Source organism: Tachysurus fulvidraco, chromosome 11 (genome assembly GCF_022655615.1).
Source record: "Tachysurus fulvidraco isolate hzauxx_2018 chromosome 11, HZAU_PFXX_2.0, whole genome shotgun sequence".
Lineage (NCBI taxonomy): Eukaryota > Metazoa > Chordata > Actinopteri > Siluriformes > Bagridae > Tachysurus > Tachysurus fulvidraco.
The window spans coordinates 15,610,382-15,623,643 of NC_062528.1; the positions used below are offsets into that span (position 1 = coordinate 15,610,382).

Genomic DNA, 13,262 nt, shown 5'->3' on the forward strand with positions numbered 1-13,262 from the left:
TTGCTTAATACAAAAGCCAGACAAAGGGGATCAATGAAGTTCCAGTGCCTTCTGTCAACACCAGCCAGAAGCCCCTGCTGTGGATCAGATATTAGATGATATTAAAACCCTCGAGGTAACACTGACCATTTCTCTATATGGCTGCTTTGCTATGAACACTCTAACATCACCTTCTGTAAACTTTAACATCACCTTCAGAATAAATACAGCAGTACAAGTCTCAAAAGTCTCAATCAGTTTAAATCTGCCCTTCAAAATACTAGCAATGTGAACAAGGCAGTCAAAAGGTCTTGATCCCTTTTAACATAACAATCTTGTCTAATCTGCTACCTAATAAGAAGATTAGAAGATGTAATAATGTAAGACCAACACTACTGATCCTGTCAGTGACATCAGCTTTAATTGCCAAGTAATGGCATACATATAATTACTATGATTACTGGCATACGATGAAAAATAACTATAATTAATGCTATGCGTATATAATGGGGGAAAAAAGGTGTCCCGTAAAAGCAGGTGCAGATTTTCCATGATGCTTGTTGATGGTCATGAGGTCCATTACTCGTTAGTTATATTATCCCTGCAGTTTCAGAGAAATACTGAAGAACCAAAAATGAAAAAAAACAACATGTCATGTCTGAGGATGTAAGATCAAGCGACATATGATTTACTCCTGAACTATTCTTTCTTCCACTGCAACTCATCACTATGAAGCCTCCTTCACTCAGGACTGGGTCAGACCGGGTGACCCCAATTTTCCACTAATTGCCAAAATCCCCCCAGCTTTTGCTCCTACTGTTGTGTTTTCCTGCAAAGGGATAATTACACATTTTTAATTATTAAGACTCATTATCAAAGCTTATGCTTAACTTGATTTGCTGTACTGTACGGTTCCTCTGATCTTGGCGATCATTACTTATTTAAGGGACTCGATGCTTTTTCCCAGTTGGAATGCGTCACTATGTGGCTTAATAACACAACCGTCTCACATGCCCACTCGTATTTTAATTCCCAACTTAATGATGATAGGGGTTGTTCTCCACCACCGCCCAAATCCAAGAATAATGCAAACAAAAAAGTGCAGCTTTTGACTCAGTTAGAATTGTCGTACTGGCCAATTAGTTAAACTAGTATTTTGATTTGAAAGTGTACTTAACCTAGAAACCCAGTTTTTATTAAAGCCCAGGAGAAAAAGACAACAGCAGTAAATGATTTGGACTTCTCCTTTTCAGCTCTAGTTAGTGAGAAGAATTTTTTTTTTTTTTATTGATATTCTTTATTTTTCTTCACAGCTGTATTCTCAGAATTGCATTTATGGAAGGAGACTCCCTTCTCAAAACTTCAAGTAATCCTCAGGAAAAAAAAGAGTAACTGACAAGGAAATAGCTTTTTTATTGCTTCTCAAACACAAGTGATATCAATCTGGTTTGTGAATGTTTATAAGATATAAACACAGTTTTAAATGAATGAAAAGTAGGATGTCATTCTTTAATAAGTAAAAAGATTGCTGTGGTGTAAAATCAATAAAACACTTTGCAGCATGCTGTTATTGGAAAATAATCAACGCTCCTTCAAGTTGAGTTGCATAACATGACACCAGCCTGTTATTCACTGTATTCCTGCTAGAACTTGGCTCATCATGTTTTGTCCCGCATGCCAGAATATGGAAAGTCTCTGTCTTTTTTTAAAAAAAAGAAGTAACATTAAAAGTTAATAACGTAGAATGTTCATTATTCACATCTAATGTGTATAAGGAACCAAAACAAGCACCAAAAACAGATTCATTTGTACGAATATGAACAAAAACTTGATTTGGATTCTGATACAGCATGTTGCAAAACTCTGCTCGGAATATATTTGTGGCACGTTTTCTCCAAATCCCATAATTAAATATTCAGCCTGACATCAAACTGTGCGGTAAGTATTCAGTTTGAAATGGAACAACACATGAACAACACTGTGCGACTCTGTTCCTCAGACCCAGGGTGGCCACAAGCCCAGGGTTTTAGTGCATATTTCTGGAGTGTTTGCTATTTCAGGCAGCAGGGCCTCAGTCCAGTGGCAGTTGAAAATGTGATCAGTTATGTAAATAGCCAGAAAAACAGCCAGGATTAGAAATGTGTGGTACAGACACTATATCTGCCCTCATATTGGATTTCAATGCTGAGAATAACACACTTATGAAAAGCACTGACCAGAGACTATCATGTGTCAAAACACATCAACCTGCTTTGTAAGAGGCTCCTTCAGATGAAAATTGGTATGTGTGTGTGTGTGTGTGTGTGTGTGTGTGTGTGTGTGTGTGTGTGTGTGTGTGTGTGTGTGTGTGTGTGTGTGTGTGTGTGTGTGTGTGTGTCAGTCAGTGTATGCGTCTATGCTTTGAATGATCTGTTCTCTGAGGAGCCACTATAAATCTGGATCATTTAGTGAATAAATAAGTGAGCAGTAAATATGCACTTGTCCTTGTTACAGTGGTAGTGTTTTCTTTACCATACCACAAAGCTAAAGGAGTAGCATGTCACAAGGGGAGGTGCTATTAAAATTAAATAATAAACACCTGAGTGGTGGGATGTTACCCATACCCAATATAGTATATATATATACTAATATACCCAATATATACTTTTCTAAGTGTTAATAGTTACATTTAATCTTGTGAAAGGTGTTCAAAACAAGTTTAATCCTGTTATCACTTACATTACAGCAGCCATTAACAGTCATTCTCTCATAAGGCTGTTTTTCTCAAAGAAAGAAAGAAAGAAAGAAAGAAAGAAAGAAAGAAAGAAAGAAAGAAAGAAAGAAAGAAAGAAAGAAAGAAAGAAAGAAAGAAAGAAAGAAAGAAAGAAAGAAAGAAAGAAAGAAAGAAAGAAAGAAAGAAAGAAAGAAAGAAAGAAAGAAAGAAAGAAAGAAAGAAATTTAGTTACAGGAAAGCTGCTTAGACCTGACTAGTTATCAAGAGTAGCTAAGTAGATACACTATATGGCCATGTGGTTTTTCCCCAGAATCTTTCTCAAAGTAAAAACTATAGCATTACAGTTTCTCTTCAGTGCAAGTAAGAGTCCTGAACCTGTTTTATAATGACAATGCTGTGACCTCCATAGAGACACAGTGTCCTGAAGTTTGTGTGAAAGATCTTGACTGGCCTTCACAGAGCCCTGACCTCAAACCCAATAACCACCAATGGAATGAACTAGAACACAGACTGAACCCAAGACCCTCTTATAAATATCCCCACAGCCATGCCCCAAACAGCAAAGGGATCTTATATGGAATTTGGCCATATTGTGCAACAGTATAAACTATATTTTCTTATAATATCTTGAGTTTAAAAAACTTGAACTGTGAGATGCTTATTTTCACTTAACTACTTAGGTTTGAAGATACTGTGTATTAGTAATGTGTACTGTGTATTAGTCAGAATATAAACAGAAGAAATCAAATCAGACAAAACAGAAAGGCAAAAAAAATTATTTAATCCAAATCACTTGATCACTCACTTTTCTTTCAGTTAATTAATTTCTTTCAGTTAATTAATTAGCATTTTTCAAGTCAATCTTCTACCTCGAACTGAGCCACACCAACATCACTGACATGTTATTCTGTTCAGACTAACACATTTTCCCCAAGGGGCCAGTTCCCGACTTCAGAAAGGTTACACTTATATTAATAATTAAAAGGACGATTAAAAAAAAAGTCACAGTTGTGTCAGAATAAATAGCATTTATTAAGTTTTAGCATGAAAAATAATACAACAACATGGTCAAAATAGACAGAAATGAACTCACAACTGCAAAATAATAGGTAGTATTCCTTCATATTTGGCAGAGACAAGATTTAAAATTCCTCAGCACAGTTGAACCCTTTGATATTGTACATGGATCTAGTGACCTATGTCTATAAAGCAGTAGAAAAGAATTAATTGCAGCACAGAAAATCATGCCCACACACTTTTCCTCTACTGCATACTGCTCTGCAGTCACGATCTTACCAGACAGCACGTGATCCCTTACCTGTAGCCCAAGCCTTGCTAAATATAAGCACAAGAAAATAGCCACTTTGTCCCTCTCTGTCCCATCCCTTTTAGGAACGATGCATGAGTCAGATTAAATAATCATTGAGAGCAGTGTGCGTTTCACCTTGGGGACATATTGTCCCCTGTCAGAGGAACCTTCGGGGACAGAAGGCAGCGCAGCAGGAGAGCACAGTGGGATGCGCGCGGCGCTGATGAAACGGAGCTGGCTTAATGAAGGCATGGCCCGTGGCTTCCGCGGCTATGCCATATGTTTCGCCAAATGCAAATGGCCCCCCAATTCAAACAACTTTTTCATCTTGATCTATGCAAATGTGTTTATAAATACAGGCTTATAAATATGGCATTGTGCGTTTAAAGGAGCAAGCTCAACCACCCCCACACACACTCACACACAAGCACACATACCCTCATCACCCTCCCTAACACCAAGCAAACCCGAAACAAAAATGGCCGTCAGACCTGGGACAGATTAATGGCATCCCAGGGGGTGGTTATGGACTTGTTCACATGCTTAGATGCACAAAGGGCCCACACACACACACACACACACACACACACACACACACACACACACACACACACACACACACACACACACACACACACACACACACACACACACACACACACACACACACAGTAATACAGTGGTTTGGCATTGAGCCACTCAGGTGAAGTCTCAGCCATTAAAAGTGGGGTTAAGCAGTTAATTGCAGTCTGTTTATTTTTATCAGTTGTTGCCAGCATCTTACATCACACTAACTAATACTACCAAGATAATTACTATGTTTATGCATTCAGACATTTATATGTCATAGTCCAAACTGTTTATATCATCTTCATTTATAATATACAGTATAAAGTATCAACTAAGAAAAATAATGTGTTCTTTATTAAATAAAAATGGCAAATTGCTGTGGTGTGAGTGGAATACAAGCCATGAGGTCATGTTTTTTTAGTTAAATAATTCAGTACTGGTCAAAATTTCTCTTATCAACCCAAGGTTGATTTTTTTTTCCAAGAACAGCACGTCTCCAATCACTTCATTCCTCTTATACCACAGCAACTTGCCAATGATGTGATTTATTAAATATCAAGTCATTTGCTTTACTCGTTTACTGTATTTTCTTTTACCAGGCTCTCTTTTTTCTCACTTGAAGTTAAGGTAAAGAACACTGCTGCTCATGTTACAGAGAAATCAGTAGTTTTATCTTTACCTCTGTTACTGGAGACACCGGAGAGTCTTCCTAAAAATGCTAAACAAACGACTCCTCAGAGAAAATCTGTTTATGTAGAGCATGGCGTGTAAGCTGTTTCTATAGAAACAACAAACATATTAATATAAACCTGTGATTTGTCTTGTAGCAGGCTACTACTGTCAAAGCTGCTGTAATAGACAATTTATCAACACCTTCTGGATAATAATAATTGATTAATAAATTTGACAGTTTGGTATTAATATCATTATTCACCTTATTTAAGTATAGTATAACGTGGGTGCAGCATCTGGCAACCACAAGCATTTAATGTACAGAATGAATAATTCTGTATTCGGATTAAGGTGTTTAAAATGCAAAGCAGACCTATAGAGTGTACCACTCTGACCTCTCTCTCCCTCTCTCTCCCTCTCTCTCTCTCTCTCTGCCATCGCTTAGCAGAGAGGTGATCAGATTGTTGTGGCGCTGCGGTAAGTGTTGTGACTGCACCTGAGCCTCAATCTGTGTGCCAACGTCTTTATCATGGCTCTGTAGTTTTCCTGGTGCCAGGGCTGTGACAGACCTGTGCCCAGCGAGAGACCACACTGATTCACGCTGACCCTACCTGCTCACTTTACACAGCTCACTTTACATTCAGACTGCACTGCATATTCCGCAATATTGTAACAATCTTCAAAATCATTTTGGTCTTCAAAAATCACTACATACACACACAGTACATATATTTCAACACAGTTTATTACTGATTGAATTGATCAAAAAGGAAACTTTTGTATGTTTTTTTTAAACTGACAGATTTTAAACATATGTATAATCATCATGTTCTACGTTATTTTTTTTATTATTATTTTCTCATTTAGGTTGGATGTATTACATTTATGAATGAAATTTAGATGTAAAAATTGGAAAAATTATTACTGATGAAATAGGTTTGACTCCCATTACCTATCATGACCCACTTCCTGAAGGTTCCTAAAGCAAAAAGAAGTTCATCATTGATTTTTTTTATTAGGAAAAATAATTAGCAACAGTTAATTAAGTGTGTATGTTCATGTGTGTATTTGGGTGAGTACAGGAGTCACAGTCATGCTCCATAGCAAAGGTCAAAGGGCAGTTAGGAAGCATCACACCAGGAATTTCCATAATAAAAAAAAAAATAGGAAAACAGGTAAGGGTCAAAAGCAGGAAGCATACAGTAGAACATGGAAAACATGTGCCTACAAAATAGAATCCAAAGGTACCCAGATGGCTTACTATTTCTGGTAGATTTTTTTGAAGTGTGGATCCTGACACATTTTAACAGCTAACAGTGTTTTGGGCTAATTTGCTTTGCCACATTTTAGACATATGTCAATAATAATAATTCTAATAAAAATAATAATAATAAAAATAATTATATATATATATATATATATATATATATATATATATATATATATATATATATATATATATATATATATATATATATATATATAAAACAACAACGAAAACAATAATAATAATAATAATAATAATAATAATAATAATAATAATAATAATAATACTATTAACATCAATAAATAAAGGGAATGGTAATTATAAAGAATAAATTCTATAAAGAAATGCTGAAATGCAATGTGGCGTTTGTTTACGGTGGCAGTGTGTGTAACTAGGCAACAATATTGTACCCTGTTACGTCCCATGTTAGTATGTCCCTGTAATTATTAACTCACATAAAAAGTATTCACTCACTTTTACTGTATAGTACAAGTAGGCAAAAAGGGATACAGCATTAGACTGCAAACAGGTATACACAATGTGTAACAGAGGACAGGACAGGACAGGACAGGACAGGGGTATTATGGGTGCTGGTAAGCCAAGTGCATTTTTTTTTAATAAATAATATATTAAAATATTAATATATTTATGAAATAATCTCATCCAAGAGCAAAGTTTCTAGATATAGCAACATTGGGCATTTTAGTCTAAAACATGGTGTTGTATGCTGTGCATTATTTCCAGTGCCATTCTGAGGTTCAACTGTGGGAGACATTATCTTAGACAAGTATTAAAAACAAACAAGCAAACAAGTAAAAAAAAAAAACTTTGGGCCAGTGGTTAACCTCCTGTTTCACTTTTTAAAGACAGTGTGAGTGGCGCTTTATCAGAGAGAATGCTCAGAATACTTCAGTAAACAGACTTTAGGCACCTCTAATAGACAGTGCTGTAAGTATCAGTCCATTTCTCATACAGTTGGCCTAGTAGTTCTCCCAGTGTCACGTCCATCTCTGTCGTTCAGAGTTGGATCTGATGGCAGCGGAGGAGTCACTGTAACCTGCAGGATCACAGTGAGCTCATTAGCCCGTGTGCTCTGGCGCTAATTCGGGGGTTACGAGCTGGATGTTAATTAATCACGCGCTTAGCAGAGAGCGGCGTCCTAGCGCGCGGCTGTGAGCGTGCATATCAAGCAGGCCGCCCGCCACTCCAACGCTCTCGTTCATGTGTTGTTTGTGCAGCACTAGAGAGAGCAAAGGTGTTAGAGAGAGACAGACAGGAAGGAGAGAGTGATGGAGTCTGATTATCACGACAAGGGGGGAAATTTGTACGTTTGTTATGGTATAACGTTTTATATAATCATGCGCCATGCTTTGTATACATTTCCATTACCTTTTGTTAAATCTATTAGATACATTATCTCAGCATAGTACTCTTAACCCCTAAGTGTCACACAGGAGGCGTTCATAACGTTCAGAGAAGTTTCAAAACTAGAATGTTGCTCATCAACTGCGACAAACAGCTTTATAAAATCTTGATTTCATTTCACATACTTATATGAAATGAACTGATATAAATCTAAATGAATTGTACTCTGCTGTTATCAAGATTCTTTATGATCACATCAGTAAGCATGTTAAAAAAGTAGTCTTGAATTTGTAGACTACAATTTATGTGGAGATCCAGAACGAATATACACTAGTTAACTGAGAATTAACTGAAAAGTCTTTAGTCTAGAAAGTTTTCAAAAACTCCTGCTGTGCCCTTCAATATATGCCAGGTAATTGCTGTAATATTTTTCTAACAAGATACAATGGCGCCCTCTGCTGGAATCTATTTAGGTTTGCTGTTTTAATTACAACACTCATTTTTTTTTTTTTTTGCTAAAAAGGCATACAGTATGTCTTTAATGAAATCACAAAGGTCAGCATTTGTAGTTAGCTAGACCCGGTTAATTTTAAAAAAGGTAAGTTGTATGAGTTATATCATTGGAAAAGAGGATATGAATTAGTTGCTATTTGCAAAGCATCCAAAGTGACAGAAGCTAGATTTACAATAAACACATTTAACGGGCACCAGTACATCAAAAACACCATTACGGACACTTTAAATTAGTCAAATTTACTTGCCAGCATTTTTTTTTGTAAGAAAATTAAAGAACCTAAAGGAAAACTAAGCAAACATGAGGATACTTTGATTGTTTAGCTAAACAGAGGCAGTAAACAGCTCAGGATTGAGCCCATAAACACCATCTTAGTCTATATTACAATTTAGTAGAGCACCTACTTATAATGTGAATCCACTTTATAAGTGTACAGATAGACACTAATATTTATATGTACAATGTATTAATCCCCTACTAAATAGTTGGCTTGGTTTGGCTTCTCAACCCAGTAATGACAGCAGTGTCACGGCTGGGCTCAAAATGAGCTAAGAGTCATATGTTATGTGGTCAGAAGTGGCCCTCTGGTGGTGATCAGCCTGTAGGCAGCCAGTAAGTACATACATAAAAATACACTTCAATCCAAATCAGTTTAAATAGCACTTTATGATTTTGGAAAGTTCATCTTCACAGAAATCTTATCGTCAGCCTGTAAATAACTTGGAGCGTTGAATATTATGTCTATGATTTTTTTTTTATTTGTGGTATTTTCCAGTGTTTTGTGTCAAGTCCTAATCCTCCTTCTTGTTCTTGTGTTGTTGCACTTGTGACTGTGGAGATTAATAAAATACTCTTCTCGATTGAAAAGCCACTGATATAATATTAAACTTGGACAAATTATTCATTCAGTTTAGTCAATTATATCCTGGATATATTCTGGAAAAGGGTGTAATTGAGTGTTTTGCTGTTGCTGTTAATTAGCATTACTAACACAAATAAGGAACATATTGTTCCCACTGACATTTACGTGTCTTTTAAACTCTAAAACGACAGGAGACATCAGACTCAACCACCACCCACTGTTTATTCACATTACTAGAACATTTGGGGTGAGTCACGCCCGTATTTGTATTAAACTTTTTACTGGCTATTAACAGGACGAAGTCCTAAACATGATGAGTTATACTTCTGTGCATCTTATATAGACCAGGGTGGGGTTGTGAGGGGGATAAGGCGGTGACGTGATATCTTTAACTGAAAATAAAGTAACTTGACGTAACTCATTTTACTCCTTAAAACTTTTAGAATTACTAATGAGTAATTGCAGTGCTAATGAAAAGTTTAACCTACAATTGTGTTTAATTGCCTAATGAAATCTTTAGGCGCCTCCATCTCCAAAGCAATCCTTTATAAAAAATAAAGTGAAAATGTAAACAGAAAACCCTATACAGAATTCAGGCAGACTTAGACCTCCTATCTACATAACCACGGCTAAATGAACACACATTTCTAAAAAAAAAAAAAAAAAAAAAAGGTAGGTCTGTAGAAAATACGGGTCTGAATCATATGCTAAGCGCAAGTCTTCCAGTAACGTGCTCTTTTTGATGGCAGGTGTTCTGTCAAGTAGTTCTGCAAAATATGCACATTATATTTAGCGATGTGAAAAAATGATTGGGTAAAAGATTGATCTAAAAAAAAAGAATTAAAAAAAAAATCTAGTAGCCTAAATGCATCTCCTCAGTCATGGTCTATTCAGCTATATTTTTTTTTATTTCAGTTCAGAAGGCATACAAATGAATACTGTTGACAACAACTCTCAATAAGCATGTTGCGCTTTCTCATAATGTTGGACATTATTAGCGAGAGGAAGCAGCATACACCTGCATCCTCTTTTCGCAAAAAGAAAAAAATGAAGCAGGGTGCAGTGTGAACATTGAACTTGTTCGGAGAAATGTGTGACTAGTTCAGGACATGAGACACAGCCAAAGCACTTTACCTTTAATGCAACCCAAACAGCATCTGTGTGCATGTCTAATTACGTCTGGGTGACATAGTTGAGTGTTTTTCTGAGCTACAGCCTGGGAGTAAATGGGAAAAAACATCTAATCATAGAGATTTAGCTATAAAAGGCTGATCTGTTAGCTGGTCTGAATTTACAATCTTTATTTAAGCAACTATATATTTATATAAATATATTGTTATATTAATTTCCTGGTCCTATTGGTTAGCAGCCCAGTGAGATGTTAGTAGGAGTCAATGCTAGCACTGCTGCGATATGTTCAGGATTCACTGTTAACAAAAGAGCAAAAGTAATGAACAATGCTGTCGTAATTCCCAGCAATGTTCAGTGTTTAAATGATTGAGAAACCCAAGGGACTTGGCTAGTCTCAGTTAGAAAGACAACAAAGCAAATATCTACAACATGAAAAACACAAGGATATTCATGGTGTACACGAGTACGATACCAGAAGCTGAACTGTTTGAGCTGCCTAAGGATACGGATGAGGAATAGCAAGAGCTGGACATCATAAAGGACTAAAGCGCTGCTGCATTGCTCTCTTTAGGAAAAAATGGAGCAACTTACAGTAATTATGGACATAATTTCAGCTATTGAAATGTTGCCTAAAGTGTATTTTACACTTCTTTAGAATAGAATAAAGTTTCAGGAAATCTCCATGGACCGTAAAATATAATCGGTGTGAAATCTGGCTCTTGATGTTACACAGACTGAACTCTTGGTTTAAAGGGAATTTTTTCAGCAGACTTGCTGACCACAGTGACCTTGTACATTTGTAACATCTCGGCTGTCGATCTGGCAATAACAACCGATGCAGCTGTATTAGATACACAGAATAGACCAGCTCCGTAAATACACACATAAGGACTGAGCCTTCAAGTCCTTCTGGGAAGTATTTACGAGATGGAAAGTGGTAATTAATTTCAGCAGGTGCGTTCAAGTCACTTTGTTCAGACCAAGATGGAGGTATAAAAGTAAGGAGTCTCTTAATTACTACAAAAATTCATTTTTTACTCACACATTTTAACTGTACTTTCCTGCTTTAACTCAGTCATTTGTCACTTTATAAAATGTGCATATCTCTTTTATACTGTGTGCAATATATAGGTCTCATATACTGACTCATATACATACCTTATACAGACGTTGCATCAATAGTTCTCTTCATGACACACCCCAAACTCAGAAACTCAGGATTTTTTATGAGCTCAGAAATGTAATTAAGGCGTTGTGGTGGTGCTTATGTGTGTTCAACACGTAAATACTTTGTGACATGACTTGAACCAGTTACCATGCATCCTTTATATAGCAGTTTGGGGTTAAATAATGCAAATGTGCAGACCAAAATCTTGGAAGGTTAAAAACAATGGAAGGTTACGAAAGTACAGCTAATGGCAGTTGGGGGAAACTGTTGAATTACGATCTGCTTCATTCTTTCTCTTCTGACCAGACATAGACAAATGAAGGTGCATTGTTTTGTACCAGCAAAGCAACATTCCTGTCCATTTAGCCATTACATGCGGTTTGTCTATCAATGTGCTCTCACAGACTGCTGATTCAGCTCTTCCACTTTTGGATCTGGTAAGAGGAAATGTTATACTAAGACTGGCAGGAAGACTTTTACCCAGCAAGGCAAGATATCTGCTCATGATTTGCTGAGGTACAGAGGACTTACAATACACTATAGACATGTCTGGCATGTGCACGAGGAAACACCTGGTTTTTACAGTTTAAAAAGCAAAACAAAAATTCCTCACCTACAATGCCCTGTTCTTATACAAATATCGCCGTGGAACATCCTGAGGGTCAACACTGATTAGTGCAAAGTACTATGCCAACACAAAAAAAATGTGAAATTTGTCATGTGGTCAGGGAAGCGCACCGAGGTACTGAACCTGTAGAAAGTGGTGTGAGTTCGGTTGCATGGGAAATGTTCAGGAATTGTTCAGGTAAAGTAACCTGAGTGTGTGTTTAAGCTGATGACGACATCATTAGTTTCCACAGCATGTGAACACAGAAGAGGTGAGGTGCCTAGAAAATAATCAAAATAATAAAAAATCACCAAAAAAATAAAAAATAAAAGATAGACAGACAGACAGACAGACAGACAGACAGACAGGATGAGTCCGGTTGTGTTCTCCATTGACATTTGTGATGACGTATGATGAGTTTCATAGAATCAAGTGAAACCAGACCAACACTGTGGGGGAGCTGGGAACCAGACCCTCTGTTTCAGACCACAGCAAACATTCTCAGTGTGAAAACCAGCTTAGTGTCACATTCAATTCCTCACAGTCACCTGATTCTCTAATTAAAGCCAGCTTGCTGTCAGTTTCATTATTGCTGGACTATGAGCCTAACCTTGCTTATTCTGGAATAGACACATGCTCTGGTCACATCTAGATTTCCACACAGACTTTCTGTTCAGGTGGAGAAACATGTTGCAATATAAGCTGCTGAGGTTCTCACCCACTCCACACCTGAGCACAGCTACACAGAGATGGGAAATCGAGTCTCAGTGACTCAATGACTCAACTAATTTTAAATAAAACTATAATCAAATATAAAAAACAGAATTTAAACCATCAACCTCAATCAGTTAATAAAAGATCCCCATAAACCCTAGGGAGAAAAATTACATGTACTTTTGAATGTTTTGAAATATGACTCTTAATCACGAGTAACAATAAAGTTTTGCACTTAATTAAATTAAATTAAGGTAGAAATGAAATGATTTATTTCATAAGCTGGTTAGTATTCTGCCAGATGTTTGAAAAGCGTTCTTGGCATACTTTACATTAATAAAAAGATTTTCATTATTTTCACAAAACTTCTGCATAGCATTTAGTTTGTCAT

General features: G+C 36.6%; 1 long non-coding RNA gene across 1 annotated transcript; it reads right to left on the bottom strand.

Annotated features, from left to right (window-relative positions):
- Nucleotides 1–6,968: 6,968 nt before the first annotated feature.
- LOC125145954 lies at nt 6,969–9,580 on the bottom strand. The gene is made up of 2 exons (XR_007144442.1): nt 8,794–9,580; nt 6,969–7,750 (listed from the first exon to the last, which is right to left on the bottom strand). It is a non-coding gene; the product is annotated as an uncharacterized LOC125145954 (long non-coding RNA).
- Between the last annotated feature and the right edge of the window lie 3,682 nt (nt 9,581–13,262).